Genomic DNA, 8,762 nt, shown 5'->3' with positions numbered 1-8,762 from the left:
CAGTGAAAATTTTCAAGTTAGAACACTACCCTAAAGAACCTTGAAACTTTGTTTTTGATACAGTTTGCAAACAATTTGATACCTTGTCTGTATTCGACTGATGACTACTTCAAGTCTATCACCTAGACTCTTTTTATGACCCATTTCTTTGGTATTTTTGTTCTCAAGCAACCTTAGCTACCCCCCCCCCCGGCCAAACAAAAACAAACAAAAAAACAAATTAGGGGGCTTTGGAGTCAAGCACCTTTTTCATCCATCTGAAGTACTGGACACCTTACAGTCATATGATGACCTCAGCCTCTTTCCCATCATCTTTAGAGCTCCCACCCATAGACCTCTGATCAAGCTAGTAACAGCTTTTCTTAGGCTTGGGGGTGATGTGTTCCAGTGGTATGACTGGAAGTCTCCTCTACTGTGGGAGCTCAGTTCCCTTAGTTAAAACTGAGCTGATCTGTCTAACCCCAAACTCATGGGGTTAGAGTCTGCCTTTACATCTTATTTTCTTTTTGCATGTTGAGAATTTTTGCACCTTGTTTTAAGTTAGAACTTTGCCAGTTCCCTCTGTTCGTTAGAAACAATCTAGGAGACAAGTAATTCCCAGCTCTGTTGCTAAACACACCCCCCAAAATAGCTGCTTATTCTGATATATATCATAGGTGTGTGGTGTATCAAGCATCTGAGATAAAGAGAAAAGAAGGTAATGAAATAGATTGCAACTACTTATAATTAATTTTAAAAACTTCTCTCTAATTTGAGGAGGGGGTAATAAATAGGAAGAAAAACAACTTGAAAGAAGCTATGGCAGATGTTACCAGGGATTAGATTTAGGGATTTATTTTTCAACAGTCTTTGCTAATTTATTAATCATAGGAAAATGTAGAGATCTATTCAGTATTGCTGTGCATATTGGGGGAATTACAAAAAGTGGCCTCTGGAAAATGGTGAGTATTGCCTCTGGGCCATCATGATACCTTTGTAGTGGGAGGCTGGCAAAAGGAACAGCCCTCCCATCATGCTGTAGTATGCCTGTATATGAGTGTGTGTGTGCATGTACACACACACACACGTATATAAGGCTAAAGCCACATTTTCTCAAGGAAAAACATTTTATGACCTACACTGCTCTAATTTTCTATTAATTTCACTGGGTTAATAGATTTAGGGGAAAAGACTGGTAGCAACACTGTCCTCTAGTGGCTAATTTGGAGAAAATTGTGTATTGGTTCTAATGAACAACTGAAGTGAGGAAACTGTTTATTTTTATTTTATTAAGTAAACTTATTTATTAAGTATTTGTGTCTCAGACACTGGATTAGATGCTGGGAATAAAAATTAAGCCATCCCATCAGTCTTAGCAGATGACCTTGCCTTTTCCACAAAGAACATTGAAACTGAGAGTAGCAGTGTGCACATACTACAACCATATTTCCAAATTTACCTATATCTGCATGGTTCCTTTACTTTTTCCCTCTACTTAGAGTAGGTGAGGTGCCCCTTCTTTTGGGGAAGGCAGTGCTGAGATAATGGAGATGATGACCTGAGCTGATGCCCAGGTGCCCTGATGAGGTGCCCCTTCTAACTGAGCAGTCCTGCTACCTGTGCTTTGGATCATATCTCATCCTGTCTATTCAGATCATTATTACCCTTTCAATCATGAATCTTCTGTGTCTTCCCCTCTGCTATCCCTTTCCATTAACATGTAAACATACTTGCCTTTAACAAAATCCTCCCTCAGTATCACATCCCTTCCTTCTCACTATGCTTTCTCCTTTTCTTATTCATGGTTGTTGATACTGTCTCCATTTCTCCTGCCTTCTTGTCATTTGGCTCCAGTCTGAAACCTACTTTGTCATTTCGCTAAAGCTGTTCTCTGAAAGGCACAAGTGACACCCAGGTCATTAAATTCAGAGGTCTGTTTTTTCACTACTCATTTTAATTTCTTCACTGCTTAGTTAATATGATAAATGCCTGACTTTTCTCCCTTTCTTGGCCACCCTAAGTCTCTTTTGCTAAAATGACCCTCTTTACCCAGTCCTTAAAGTTGGAAGTTCATTTATCATCACAGGGGTTATGGTCTAGGCTCTTTTCTTCTCCTCAGACATCTCATCCATTCTCCTGGCTTCAATTATCATTGCATGCTGGTTATTATCAGGTTAAATTTCCATCCCAGAGTTGTTAACTGGACATCTCTACTCAAATGTCTCCCAGACATCACACACTCACCACACCCAAAACTCTCATGTATTCCTCTGCTCAGTAAATGGTGCCACTGACTGCCCATTTGCTCAAGTGTGAAACTTGGGAATCAACCTTGACTCCTTGTCATCCACTACCCCACATCGCCTCTTTTACCAGACCCACTAGTGCTATCATTTTAATATCTTTTTCTCTATGCTTCTCCATCTCCACTCCCATGACTTTTTTTTTTTTTTAAAGATTTTATTTATTTATTTATTTATTTGACCGGGAGAGACACAGTGAGAGAGGGAACACAAGCAAGGGGAGTGGGAGAGGGAGAAGCAGGCTTCCCGCTGAGCAGGGAACCCTGGGACCATGACCTGAGCCGAAGGCAGACGCTTAACTACTGAGCCACCCAGGCGCCCCTCCACTGCCATGACTCTTAAGATTGTCGTTTTAATAGTCATCTGTTGAGGACTTACTCTGTGCCAGGCACTGTGCTTAGACATTTGGTCTCTTAATTTAGTCTTTTTAGCCCTAGGAGAAAAGATGTGACTTGTCCAATGTCACCTGATTTTTGTCCCAAAGCCTAATTTTTTAAAAAAAAATTATTATTAAACTTCTACTCTGAGGTAATCATAGATGCACACCTATTTGTAAAACTAGTGAAGAGAGGTATGTGTACTCTTCACCCACTTTCTCCTAATGGTAACTCTCTGCAAAACTAGAGTGCAATATCACCATCAGGATATTGATAATGGTGGAGTCAAGATACAGGACATTTCTATCACCACATGATCCTTCATTTTGCCCTTTTATAGTTACATCCCATTCTCACTCTATCCTTAACCCATGACAACCACTAATCTCTCCTCCATTTTTATATTTTGTTATTTCAGAAGTGTTAAATAAATGGGTTCATACAGTTTCTAACTTTTTGGGATTGGCTTTTTTCATTCAGCCTAATTCTCTGGAGATTCATCCAACTTGTTGTATGTATCACTAGTTCATTCTTTTTTACTGCTGAGTAGTATTCCATGGTATACATGTACCATAATTCATTTGTTAAACTGTTCACTTATTGGTTTTATTTTTAATTTTTATTTTTTTTTAGGATTTATTTATTTATTTGAGAGAGAGATAGGAAGAGGGGCAGGGGGAGAGGGAAACAAGCAGACCCCCACTGAGCAGGGAGCCCGATGCAGGGCTTGATCCCACGACCCCGAGATCATGACCTGAGCTGAAATCAAGAGTCTGATGCTTAACCAACTGAGCCACCCAGGCGCCCCTTACTTATTGGTTTTAATTTCCATTTCCCTATGGTTAATGATGTTAAACATCTTTTCTCATGATTATTTGCCATCTGTATGTCTTCTTTGGTCAAATGTCTCTGTAAGTCTTTTGTCCATTTTCTTTATGAATTGTTTGGGTTTTTTTTATTAAGGGTTTTTTTTTTTTAAGTTTTTATTTAAGTAACCTCTACACCCCATGTGGGGCTTGAACTCACAACTCCGAGATCAAGAGTTGCATGGTCCTCTGACTGAGCCAGCCAGGCACCCCTGGATTGTTTGTTTTTTTACTCTTGAGTTTTGAGAGTTCTTTATATGCCCAAGATACTAGTCCTTGTCAAATAATGTGGCTTGCAAATATTTTCTCCCAGTCTGTATCTTGTCTTTTCATTCATTTAGCAGGGTCTTTTACAGAGCAAAAGTTTTTATTTTGGATGAGGTCCAGTTTAACAATTTTTTCCTTTTATGAGCTGTACATTTTTTGGTCAAGTCTAAGAACTCTTTGCTAAGCTATAGGTTGCAGAGATTTTCTCCCTCTTTTCCCTAAACATTTTTTAGTTTTAAGTCCATCATCTGTTTTGAGTTCATTTTTGTATAAGATGTGAAACTTGGGTTGAGATTTTGTTGTTGTTGTTGATTTTTGTCATTGGTTGCCCAGTTGCTCCAGCACCATTTGTTGGCAAGGCCATGCTTCCTTTATTGAACTGCTTTTGAACCTTTGTCATAAATCGGTCAGGCATATTTGCGTGGCTCGATTTTCTGTTCTCCGTTGTTCTTTGTTTCTGTCCTACTGCCACTAACTACCACATAGTCTTGATAACTACAGCTATATGATAAGTCTTAAAACCTGGTAGACTGATTTCTCCACTTTATTCCCGATCAGGTTAATCTTGTTTTTTTTTTTTAAGGTAAATTTGAAAAGTCAGCTTATCATTAGAAAATTTGAACAATATTAAAGTATAAATAAAAATTATAATCCCCTTGGTCTTGAATTTTTCTTTAAACTTGTGTTTTCAACATAGAATGTAAATGTAACAAATATGTTACTTTAATAATTTATCAAGCAGCCATTATATGCCAAGCACTCAGGTTCTGGGACTACAAAGAAGAAGAAGAAAAAAAGTCTTGCTGAAGAGGTCACCGTAACTAGAAGTAAGCCAAGAGAAGAAAGTCTTCCAGCTAGTGAGACTACTGACCGTGGAGGCCTGGGGCAAGGAACTGCAGAGTATATGCAGGGGCACTAAAAAGAGTTTGGTGTTGTTGGACCATCTCCAGGATGATGAAGATAGTGGGCTCTGAAAAGAATGTGTGGGGGATGCCTGGGTGGCTCAGTCGGTTAAGCATCTGCCTTCGGCTCAGGTCATGATCCCAGGGTCCTGGGATCGAGTCCCTCATTGGGCTCCTTGCTCAGCGGGGAGCCTGCTTCTCCCTCTGCCTGCCTCTCTCTCTAACAAATAAATAAATAAAATCTTAAAAAAAAAAAAAAGAACATGTGGGTTGGTAAGAACAAGAAAGAGATATAAATGGCCAACAGGTACGTGAAAGGGTGCTCAACATCATTAATCATCAGGGAAATGCAAATCAAAACCACAATGAGATATCACCTTACACCTGTTAGAATGGCTGTAATTAAAAAGAAAACAGTAGGGAACTTCCTCAGAAAATTAAAAATAGAACTATCATATGATCCAGCAATGCCACTTCTGGGTATATATCCAAAGGAAATGAAAACAGGATGTTGAAGAGACATCTGCACTCCATGTTCATTGCAGCATTATTCACAATAGCCAAGATATGGAAACAACCTAAGCCTCCTTCAGTGGATAAATGGATGAAGAAAGGGTGTGTCACTGTGTGTGTGTGTGTGTGTGTGTATGTATACTGTGCTTGGTGTTTTCTGAACATTCTTCATCCATGAGAAGGAAGGAAATCCTGCCATTTGAAACAACATGGATGGACCTTGAAGGCCTTATGCTAAGTGAAACAAGTCAGAGAAAGAGAAATACTATATGATCCCACTTATATGTGGAATCTAAAAAAGCTGAGCTCGTAGGAGTGCCTGGCAGGCTCAGTTGGAGGAGCATGTGATTCTTGATCTTGGGGTCATGGGTCTGAGCCCCACACTGACTGTAGAGATTACTTAAATAAATAAAACTTTAAATAAATAGTAAATAAACAAGTTGAACTCATAGAAATAGTAGAATGGTGGTTCCTGGAAGTTGGAGCATGGGGGAAGTGAGGAGATGTTAGTCGAAGGTTACAAACTTCCAATTAAAACATGAATTAAGTTCTGAAGATCTAATGCACAGCGTTGTAATTGCAGTTAAGGTGCACCATACTGTATACTCGAAAATTACTAAGTAGATCTTAAATGTTCCCATCAGAAAAGAGAAAAGGTAATTACGTGATGTGATAGAGGTGTTCGCTAATGCTGTGGTGGTAATTCTGTTGCAGTATATAAGTGTATCAAGCTATTGTTATACACCTTAAACTTAACACAATGTTATGTGTCAATTAGATCTTAATAACCCAAAGAGGAAAAAAAAAAAAAAGAACAAGGGAGAAGGAGGTCTTCAGGAACAAGCGAATTTAAGATTTGTTTCTAAACCATCCTAAGAAGCCAGGGCTTTATTATTATTATTACACAGGGCTTTATTGGAGTATTTAAATAAACCTTATATCTGGTCCAAATTCCTGGGACAGATAACCAGGTGGGCATTCCTTTAGCTGCTTTCTGTTCTGTGGTCCTAATCACTGGATTGATTCCTTGATAGTGTTTATAACATCAAAGGGACTGCTCCAACCCAGGGCCAGTCGCTGAGCTTCTTATCACTAGCATTGGATCAAAATTCCTCATTTGGAATCAACCACATGTCTGTCAACAGATAGGTGAATAAATGCATTTTACAGAAATGTATCCAATGGACTATTATTCAGCTCTAAAAAGGAAGGAAGTTCTGACATGTGGACATGCTACAACATGATGAATCTTAGTGACATTATGCTAAGTAAAAGAAACCATTCATGAAAGGACAAAAGCTATGTGATTCCACTTATGTGAAGCACCTAGAGGAGTCAGATTCATAGAGACGGAAGGTAGAATGCTGGTTGCAGGGAGAGGAGAATGGGAAGCTCTTGTTTAATGAGTGCAGAGTTTCACTTTTGCAAGACGGAAAGAGTTCTGGGGATGGATGGTGGTGATGAGAGCACAATAATGTGAATACTTGGGATGTCTGGGTGGCTCAGTCATTAAGCGTCTGCCTTCAGCTCCGGTCATGATCCCAGGGTCCTGGGATAAAGCCCCGCGTCGGGCTCCCTGCTCGACGGGAAGCCTGCTTCTCCCTCCCCCACCTCCCCTGCTTGTGTTCCCTCTCTCGCTGTGTCTCTCTCTGTCAAATAAATAAAAAATCTTTTTTAAAAAAATGTGAATACTTAATGCCAGTGAAATGTACACTTACAAATGGTTAAGATAAATGTTATGTGTGCATTTTACCACAATTTACCAAGAACACAACTCCTCATTTGCTAAGGGTTGGTATGTGGCCCAGCTAATACTTCTGACACAAGAGAAAAAGACAGGATAGAATCTCCATAGCCTTGAATGAGTATGGAATGCTCTCTCAGGGATATCTGAGGACCAGAGGCAGTAAGATTGTGCAAAGCAGGAATGCACGCCTGCTGCTTTGCTTAATGAAACAACTTTGATGTTGCTTTCTATTTCTCACTGGCCTTTCTCTAGCTAGAAGGGAATAGTGGAGTATGGTAACCTCAAGCTTATAGGAAATGCTGAGAAATAAAAGTTCCTGAGCAGGCTATTGCCTGCGTCCAAGTAATGTTGACAAGCATTTATAGAGTATGTTTTGTGTCCTTTGTCTTCCCAAAGGAATAAATCCGTATTCAACCTTGGCTTCAAAGAACTAGCAGGCCAGGGAGACCAGAAGTATACATGTAAAACAGATCAGGGCGCCTGGGTGGCTCAGTCGGTTAAGCGTCTGCCTTCGGCTCAGGTCATGATCCCGGGGTCCTGGGATAGAGCCCCGCGTTGGGCTCCCTGCTCAGCGGGAAGCCTGCTTCTCCCTCTCCCACCCCCTGCTTGTGTTCCATCTCTCGCTGTCTCTCTCTCTGTCAAATAGATAAATAAAATCATTAAAAAAATAAAACAGATCAATGCCTTTACATAGAGATATATGGTCCAGGTAGCATGTTCATGAAGGCAAGAGCTGTGGGCATGGAAAAAGATGGAAGGGCTTCCTGGAGTGGGAGGTGGGGATATGAATTGGGGCCGGGGAAGGAACATAGCAATGGAAGTGGGACAGGGGCAGTGCACATGGGATGGGAGACATGGGGCAGTGAAATTCCATCCACATTGGAGTCTATAGTAGAAATCAAAAAGAGGTTTGAAAAGTAAGTGGAGAGCTGTGGGGGATAGTCCATGAAAGGCCTTAGATGATAGAACATTTATTAATAGAGAGCATCGCTCTAACTCAGTGAGTCTCTGCCTCTCAGCCCCTCCTTCAGTGTGAAATGGCACTGGCATGTTGACATTGTTTGTCTTCAGAAGATCTCTGTCTTAGTATTTCAAGGGCATTTGGGTCGCTGAGCAAATGACTTGATTCTCTGAACCTATTTCCTTATCTATAAAACTGGTGTAATATTTCTTCACAGAGTTGAAGAATTCACTAGGATAACAAGTGAAAAAAAATCTCAGTGCAGTGTCTAGCCCAAAGTAGGTATTTAATATTAGGGGATGTGGCAGGAGGGGTTGATGTCGATTTATAATTGTTAACCCTCTCGTAGGAACTCTGAACATGAGCATGAGTGTTTCACATCCTTTTCAAATTTGGGCCAGACCTGAATTTTATAGTATCAAAATATAAGTGGAATTCCCAAGCTAGATATGACATCAAGTTCTAGGAAGTTAAGTTCTTCCTGAAAGGGACATCTCAAGGGTCTCCTGATCTCAGAGAAAGGGGATAAAACCGTATGAGGGTTTGTCTGAAGCTATAACTTTGGCCAGTCCCTGGGAAACTTGTGTGTGCTAGGGGATGTAAAGATCAATGTGTGAGATTCTGAAGCCCATGTTCAGAAATGTTCCAAAAACTTCCCAGTAAGTGGTAACCCTTTAAGCCCAGATGTCTCTCTACCCTCTAGGCCCCTTCAAAGTGAGCCCTCTTCTTGGCTTGTTTCCATCGTGTTTTTCCACCTCTAGTTTGACATTCGCACATCAGGCTTGTATCTGTCTCCCTTTGCTAGATGATGAGCCCTTTACATGATAGGATAAGTATCTCACTTAGA

The 8,762-nt window shown here is 40.3% G+C and overlaps 1 protein-coding gene across 1 annotated transcript in view; it reads left to right on the top strand.

Moving 5' to 3' along the window:
- Positions 1–8,762, top strand: part of GAB2 (GRB2 associated binding protein 2) — a 181,688-nt gene that overhangs the window by 1,944 nt on the left and 170,982 nt on the right. The window lies entirely within an intron of this gene.

The sequence above is a fragment of the Leptonychotes weddellii genome, chromosome 11, assembly GCF_054177405.1.
Source record: "Leptonychotes weddellii isolate Sample4059 chromosome 11, ASM5417740v2, whole genome shotgun sequence".
NCBI classification, from domain to species: Eukaryota; Metazoa; Chordata; class Mammalia; order Carnivora; family Phocidae; genus Leptonychotes; species Leptonychotes weddellii.
The sequence above is the reverse complement of the archived record's forward strand: the minus strand, read 5'-3'. Positions and strand labels throughout refer to the sequence as shown.